General features: G+C 36.9%; 1 pseudogene across 1 annotated transcript; it reads left to right on the forward strand.

Annotated features, from left to right (window-relative positions):
• Positions 1–4,550: 4,550 nt before the first annotated feature.
• Positions 4,551–7,400, forward strand: LOC149230288 (aquaporin NIP1-1-like; annotated as a pseudogene). Its single transcript, XR_016247359.1, has 5 exons — positions 4,551–4,758; positions 5,582–5,831; positions 6,109–6,303; positions 6,569–6,630; positions 6,730–7,400. The product of XR_016247359.1 is annotated as an aquaporin NIP1-1-like (transcript).
• The last annotated feature ends 1,154 nt before the right edge of the window (positions 7,401–8,554 follow it).

Raw genomic sequence — 8,554 nt, forward strand, 5'->3', positions numbered from 1 at the left:
ACATTAGATGAAGATCAAACTGTTCATGTGGCTGGTATAGCATAAAAAGATTCTGACTTGGGAAAATCTCAGAAAGAGAGGTTTTGTTGGTCCATCAAGATGCCAGTTATGTGGCCTGTAGGAGGAAACTATGGATCACCTTCTCAACCTCTGCTCCTTCACCTCCACCTTATGGAATTGGGTGGCCTCCATCTTCAACCAAACAATCAGGAACGAAAATGACATTACTGGAACTTTAAAGAATTGGAGGAAAGACTTCTCAGAAAATGAAATAGTCAATTTAGCCTATACTCTGATACCAGGATTTTTGATCTCGGATGTGTGGAAAGAACACAACAACAGGATCTTCAAAGCTAAATCTGGTTCAACACAAAACATCTTGGCTAAGATCCTAAAACAACTCAAAGAAACAGTTAATTCCCTTCTGAAGAAACCTCCTAAGAAACCCCTTGGACAACGGGATGCTCACATTCTCGAACTATTGGGGCTCCAGTCACAGGTCCCTCAGGGCATAAAAATGAAAGCAAGGCACATATGAGAAGGGAAGACTTTTTGGCAACCCCCTCCCCATGGCTTTTTGAAATTCAACATAGATGGAGCCTCAAAAGGAAACCCTGGGGATGTTGGTTATGGAGGAGTCATAAGAGATGAAGAGGGCAATATAAAAATTATCTTTCATGGTCATTTGGGGAGAGAAACTAACAACATGGCATAACTCATGGCCATAGAGCAAGGCTTAGAAATTCTGATTGATCACAATTTACATAACATAATCATAGAGGCAGACTCGGAATTAACAATCAATTCGGTCAAAAGGATAGGCACTGGCACAACACCAGACAAAGTTTCAAACCACTGGAGACTTTCGCAGGTCTATCACCGAATTCAATCTCACCTAAGAATACTTAGAACTATTAGCTTTGTTCATATGCGTAGATATGCTAACAGAATTGCGGACCGGATTGCTAATGAAGGGGTGCTTAGTATAAGAGGCAACAAGTGCTGCTCGTGGGAGTTGGTTCCTGCAGGACAACTACGTGAGGGCTGCTACACTCTGGCGCGCTCAGAAAGGGAGTAGCACCAATACATGAAGAGGAAGTAGCCAGTTGAAAATTAAGAAGATGGTTGTAAAGGGTTTAACAAACAGGCTACATGAGAATTGGTATTTTTGGGCCTCGTAGATGGAAGGAAGGCAGAGGAGAGAGAGCGCGATTCCAAAAGGAGGTACCAACAGTTTTGCTAAAGCACATGGTAGTTTTGCTACAGTTACAGTAGTTATCAGGCGTCCGCATTACCACAAGTAGTTTTACAGAAAGGCTTCCGATGCCACTAACTAGTCTACACATGGCCCAAGGAGGAGAGAGAATACCGCCTTCATCAGGCAGGTATTCCTCACTCTTCTTTCCTGCCCGATATCCATCAAAGCCGTTGGATCTAGAGGTTGTAGATCTACGGCTGAGGTTTGTTGTGCTTGTTGGTTGGTGGGACCTGGTTATCTTCCTAGCATGTTCCTGCTCAAGAGCGGGTTGAGGGATTTCAGGCGGAACAGTTGCTCGATGGTTATTCACCTTGCGGATTTGAACTATTTTCACTGTGGTCTCTATTTTTGTATCGGGTCCGCTTATTGGTATTTTTGGGCCCCACAGATGGATGGTAGGCAGAGGAGAAAGAGCGCGAAACCAAAAGGAGGCACCAACAACTTTGCTAAAGTACATGGTGGTTTTGCTACAGTAACAGTGGTTATCGGGCATCCACATTACCATAAATGGTTTTACAGAAATGCCTCTGATGCCACTAACCATTCTACACGTGGCCCAAGGAGGAGAGAGAATACCACCTTCATTGGATGGGTACTCCTCGCTCATCTTTCCAGCCCGATATCCTTTACAGCCATTGGATCTAGAGGTTGCAGATCTACGACTGAGATTTGTTGTGCTTGTTGGTTGGTGGGACTGGGATATCTTCCTTGCACGTTCCTGCTCAGGAGTGGGTTAAGGGATTTCGAACGGAACAACTACTCGATGGTTATCCACCTTGCGGAATCAAATTATTTTCACTATGGTCTCTATTTCCGCATCAGGTCTGCTTATTGACTTTTTGAAGGTTTGGTTTAGAAGGTTGCTCGGTTTTGTGGGCCCTTAGCCTGGTTCTCGAGCAGTTGGCTCAGATCCCTAAGCACAGGGCGCCAGTTGTATTTTATGTAACAATTTTTTAGATTCATATGAATAGAAGGTCTGTTTCTTGCTTCAGCAAAACAAAAAATGTAACTACTTAGCAGGGGAAACTGCTTGAATTTTAATAAATGGAGTCAAGTCTTTCTTTGAGCCACACAACTCTAAGTCTACCCATTTCTTAGCCATCTTTATCACTTTGGTGTCCAATTTCGTAAGTAGCTTCTGAGTTTCATCCAATTAAATAATAATTTTTTGTTGCTCCTTATATCATTCCATTAGAATAACCCATATTATCACTTCTAGTTTCTAGTAAATTTGCACAATTTGCATGTAGTTGAATATGTCCCTTATCTTTGTGGTTCTTTCATGTAGAATCCAAATGTCCACCTACTCAAAAACATCTTAATTTCTAGTAGATTTGCACAATTTTCATGTAGTTGATGTTCCTTATCCTTGTGGTACTTGCATCTAGAATTTAGTTGTCCACCTATTCGAAAACATCTCAATTGGAAATTTGGTTTTTGCTTCTCTCTTTTCATTTTCTATTTCATTTTACACAACCAACGAATTATTGCTCTAATAGATTATTCCCATATTCTCTATTGGGCTGTAAGCTTCAGAGTTAAAAGGTATCAAACTGTTTTGTGTACCTCTCGTGTGATAAGTATGGTGATAAACAAAAAAAAGAGAATCCCAAAGAAAGAAAAAGAATAAAGAAGACCAAGAGACATAAAGGAAGTAGAAAAGATACCACGAAAACTAAAAAACTTCATCTACTAAGTAACCAACTTCTTAAAACAAAGGCCAAAAAGAAGAGTCTTCTAGGAGGATAAAGTAAAACCAATTAAAACACCTTAAGGATCGAAGGGAGAGGAATGAGACTGAATGAGAATGCTGTAGGCTTGGACTAAGCGAACATGAAGAATATATATGAGCTTATTTAAACACAAAGAGAGTCACATTTGGGAGAGAGACCCACCAGTAGGAGGGCCAGAGAAAAGAAGCTTCCAAATAGAAGAAGGAAGCATAAAAGCACTAAAAAATGCGTAGAGTCAAATTGAAAAATTGAAAAACCAAGAGGTATGTGAAGAGATAAGACAAAAGGTAAAGTAGAGGCTAAGTAAAATGAGAACCTCAAAAGAAAGAGATATTTTACGATGAGATTGAAACAGGAAAACTACTAAAAAAACGAGAAAAGAAAAGAAAAAAGGGAGAGATCTTCCACTGTGACAACTACAAAAAAAAAGAAGAAGGGGGAGAGATCTTCCAAGGTGACTCAAGAATAAGGAGTAGAACTAAAGCTAAAACTAGACTTTAAGCACATCGATCAAAATTAAAATGAGAGATGAGAGATTATAATAGAGACCTTGGATGCTTCGATAAGAGCGCTCACAGCCTCAACATTTTCATTTCCCTTGAGTTAGAGCTATAATTCACACCAATCCTCTATAGACCACCCTTCTAAATAAGGAGGCCAACCTCAACCATGATATTGTTGTAGTCATGGTACTTACCCCTTTCCAAACCACTCCTAAAAATTAGCATGGTGGATTTGATGGATGCAAATTAATGCTTTGCACATGCGAGATGAATATGTCATTCAGCTTTAGGACATCCTACCATTGACAACCTATATCCAGATTTATAACCTTTGATTTTCCCTAGGTGGCGGAAATAATAATAAACTATATTAAAGTATTCCAAAATTTGAATTTAAAAACTAAAAATAAAAATTCAAACGAAGACGGACACGTAAAAAAATAATTCGCTTACACTTTTCAGGGGTGGCAATCAAATCTCAAAGATATTATGGACACTTCAATATAAAATTCGAATATGATATAAGCATCAAATAACAATATCCAATTATTTGCTTGAAATGATTGCAATGGACTGCGTTTTGATTTAAATATATTGAGCAAATTTCGTTATATTAACATAAACCGAAAGATAAAATCCCTAATCTGATGAATTTGTCAATATAACTCGAACGTCTATAAACTCATAGATTCCATCCATTCCCACGTGATCGAAAAGACAACAATTTAGAAAAAAGAGGCACTGAAACAGATTACCATAAATGGAGAATTTGTATAAATAAATGTACGCAGAGGTTCAAACTTTGGGTAAATAAAGGATTAGAAATGTTTGGGATGAATTTTTTTTGACAAAAAATCGAATCATGTCGGCCAGCCACATTAAATATTGTAACTTCATGATTGTAACTTCGGTGGTTAAGCCGTGCGTTTGCGTGTAATCCAATTCTGCTGGAGGCCTACATAGAAAGTCATTCTTATCTGAACAGGATGGAAGTAACGAATATGGTAGATGGGTTTTGTGAGTACAGCTTGGAAATTGGAGATGGTAGGACGGCTTAGGCAAGTGCTTCTCTGCTTTTCCCGAGGATAACATACTAGTTTCAGGATCAGCGCTCGTTGAAGCCCTCGTTCTGGCTTTAGACAATATGTCTGACCAAGAAAATGTTAATGCTGTCAGAAATATAGAAGAGGGGCGAATAGGAAGTCATGGGTATAGCGAGCGAACATGTACATCATTGTTACCATCTGTTACGTTTGTTCAGAAGGTACTATTGTAGTTCAATTGCTTGCTATTTATATTCTCAGTAATATTGGGAGCTTGGTGTTCTTAGCAGTTCTGACGTTGGATTTTTTGTTTTCATTTTATTTTTATATGGTGGGTGGGGTGGGTCGGTGGGGTGATGGATAGAAGTTGGTTTATTGTTTCATAGATGAATTTAGCACTATAAAAATTTATGGGGCATTTAGATAACAAATTTTTAAGTAAAATAGACAAAAAAATAAGCCAAAAAAATCTCCCAAACTTATAACAAATAAACTTCCAAAATTTATAACAAATAGAAAATTTATGAGGCATTTAGATAACAAATTTTTAAGTAAAATAAACTAAAAAATAAGCCAAAAAAATCTCCCAAACTTATAACAAATAAACTTCCAAAATTTATAACGAATAGAATACTGCTTAATATTGGTTTTCCAGAGACTTTTATAAAGCACTTAGGTTGTGGAGAATTAAAGCTAGTGATTTGAAACAAATCCCTGCTGAATTCTAAGAAAATTATAGAATACTATTTAATATTGTTTTTTCAGAGGCTTTTATAGGGCACTTAGGTTGTAAAGAATTCAAGCTTGCTATTTGAAACAAATCTCTACTGAATTTGAAAAAAATAGACCAGAAAATAAGCCAAAAAAATCTCCCAAATTTATAACAAATAAACTTCCAAAACTTATAACAAATAGAATACCCCTCAATTTTTGTTTTCCAGAGTTGAAGGCCTGAAAAGGCAAATTGTATTTTCTGATCATATGCTTTCAGGATCCACTACCAATACCACTGAAGCTGTTTTGACATGGATATATTTCTTGCAGGTGGTCGCAGAAATTATTGGGACATTTTTCCTGATATTTGTAGGGTGTGGATCAGTAGTTATAGATAAGGTGTGGATCAGTAGTTATAGATAAGAAAACTAATGGCTCCCTAACTCATCTTGGTGTGTCCATTGTATGGGGACTGGCAGTGATGATCATAATTTACTCCATAGGTCATATTTCTGGAGCTCATTTGAATCCCGCAGTAAACCTAGCCTTTGCAGCAGTTCGGAGATTTCCCTGGAATCAGGTATGTATGCAGTATTTCTCCAACATTAACTGACATTCAAGCCAAATGAAGAATCAGGTATGTATCCAGTATTTCTCCAAAATTAAGTGACATTCAAGCCAAATGAATTAGAAGGATTGGATGGATATACATGGTAGATTTCAGAATATTCCCATAATCTGAATATCAGGAAAGAGATCAATTGCAATTGTATGATAAGAAGGTTAGTAAAATGTAAGAAATATAGTTATGAAGTTTGACAGCTGCTGGACTTTTATTGCTTGGCTTGAAATCACAGGTTCCAGCATACATAGGAGCTCAAGTTTTTGCAGCAATCACTGCTGCATTTGTCCTCCGTTTGATGTTTGGAGATGTGGCACATATTGCAGCAACTGTGCCTTCAGGCTCAGATATGCAGTCCTTTGTCATGGAAGGTTTTATTACGTTTCTGTTGATGTTTGTGGTTTCTGCAGTGGCCACTGATACTAGAGCGGTATATGTCTATGGAATTCCCCCAATTTTTATAATTATTGATTATAAATAGCAGATAGAATATGCTGAATTTATGTAGATGGCAGATTGTAGGAATATTTCAAACTTAAAAATGGAGAGGTCAAAATTGATTTCTCTCATGACTATCAAATTTTAAGAATATCCTAGAATCTTCTAAGATCGATTTTAAGAATTTCTCAGAATTTACAATCAACAATGTAAAAAACAGAAACAAACAATTGACCGTTGAATATTCAATAACGCAGATAGGGGAACTGGCGGGAATGGCAATTGGCGCCACCATTGTCGTGAATACGGCCATATCAGGGTATTGACTTCTATTCTTAATGACATTTTGTGGGACTAAATTTTTTTAAGAAATCACGCACAGATTACCAGTTACCATGTTTTATTTCTCCTTTGGCAGCCCAATTTCAGGAGCTTCGATGAATCCTGCAAGGACCCTAGGTTCTGCGGTGGCTGGCAACAAATATACGAGTATTTGGATATACATGGTTGCACCTCCTCTGGGTGCCATATTAGGTGCAATATCTTACAACATGATTCGCTTGACTGATAAGCCCGTGTGAGAGATTACCAAGAGTGGCTCCTTCCTTAAGGGCCAGCTCTCCAGGGGATCCCGTTCAATATAAAACCCCACAAAGTAAGGGGCAGAAATGTCCAATCCTGATATTCAGATGTGCAGTCACGTTTGAGACTAGCTTGGAGTAAACGATTTGCAATATCTAGATATCTAAAATATTTTAGATTTGCAACACTGCATGTAAAATTGGAGTTGTTTATAATGTGATTTTTTTGGAGATTCCAGTGACGGAATCCGGCAGAAGAAATTGAGGTTAAATATTGATTTGTTGCAGTTAAAATGGTTTTTTAACTGCATATTTGGATTCAGCACCCTGAAAAACCCTTGGGACGCCTTGATTGTGCAGAAACTACCTATCAAACTTGCGATTCCAATAAATTGCTGCCGAATTTTGACTAAAAAAACTCACCGAAAAAACTTCCAAAAAAATCTCATTATAGACCAGTGCTGTAAAATTACCCAAAACATCCCAGGATGTGATAATCGTAGTTTCTTCCGATCAGTGATCAAATTTGAAAGGCAGGTCTTAATTTCATTTAGAATGGCACATATTTAGGTCGCACTTCTATAATGAAAAGCGTAAAAAAAAAGAGCAATTCAATTGACAACAGTAAATTATTTTCAAATTTCTTTTTATTTTTTCACAGTAGAATGGTGGAACAACAACCCCATGGATGTTGTGTATAAGGCAGCTCTGATATGAGCCGCAACTAATATATCGGATGCATTTACCATTAATTGATAAACAAGAGACCTATATTCCTGCTCCAGTTCAGATAAGGATTAATTTTGTAGGAAATTTTTGTGACCAGCAAGTTCAAACCAATATACAAGTAGCTCAATCAAATTTAAGTTTATTGCGTGAATGAAAAGATTCAGTAAAATTCTAAACAAGTTTAGGATTCAACAAAAGAGTGTACAAAGGTGTATATGTTTTTGGTATCTCGTTTTTTAATATGAAAATGAAAAAATTCAGTAAAATTCTAAACAAGTTTAGGATTCAACAAAAGAGTGTACAAAGGTGTATATGTTTTTGGTATCTCCTTTTTTAATATGAAAACATACCAGGAATTGGGAATCCCCAAACAAATCAAATCCAGTATGTTAGGAACCCTGTTGAATGTGCTCCTCTCCTTGCTTGACAGGTGTTTGCTGAATGATGAATCTATGCTCCTCTCTAGCTTAAATCGTCGTCAAACGTTGCTTTGGGCAGCCTTCACGCACAACCCAGTGAAATTACAGACCTAATACATGGCCCATATTGACATCTAGTCCCTCTCAATTGAAACTACCAAATGTAATGGTATCAACGGGTAATTGTGACATAATAATTAATAATAACTTCCATCATATGCACAATTAGAAAAAACAACTAAAAAAGAAACTGTTGTTTTTGAAATGGGAGCAACTCAAACACTGCCAAATGTAATGGTATGAAAAGCTAATTGTGACATAATAATTAATAAGAACTTGCATCATATGCACAATTAGAAAAAACAACTCAAAAGGAAACTGTTGTTTTTGAAATGGGAATTTCTGAAATGAGATTTAAGTTTTAACATGAAAAGAAATTTACAAATTCAACATTCCTAAAATTCTAATTTCAGAAAAAATGAAATTTAAAAAAAAGGTTGACAATTTTACAGCA

Source organism: Pinus tabuliformis, chromosome J, assembly GCF_031772625.1.
Source record: "Pinus tabuliformis cultivar Carrire ecotype Pingquan chromosome J, CPIR1, whole genome shotgun sequence".
NCBI lineage: Eukaryota > Viridiplantae > Streptophyta > Pinopsida > Pinales > Pinaceae > Pinus > Pinus tabuliformis.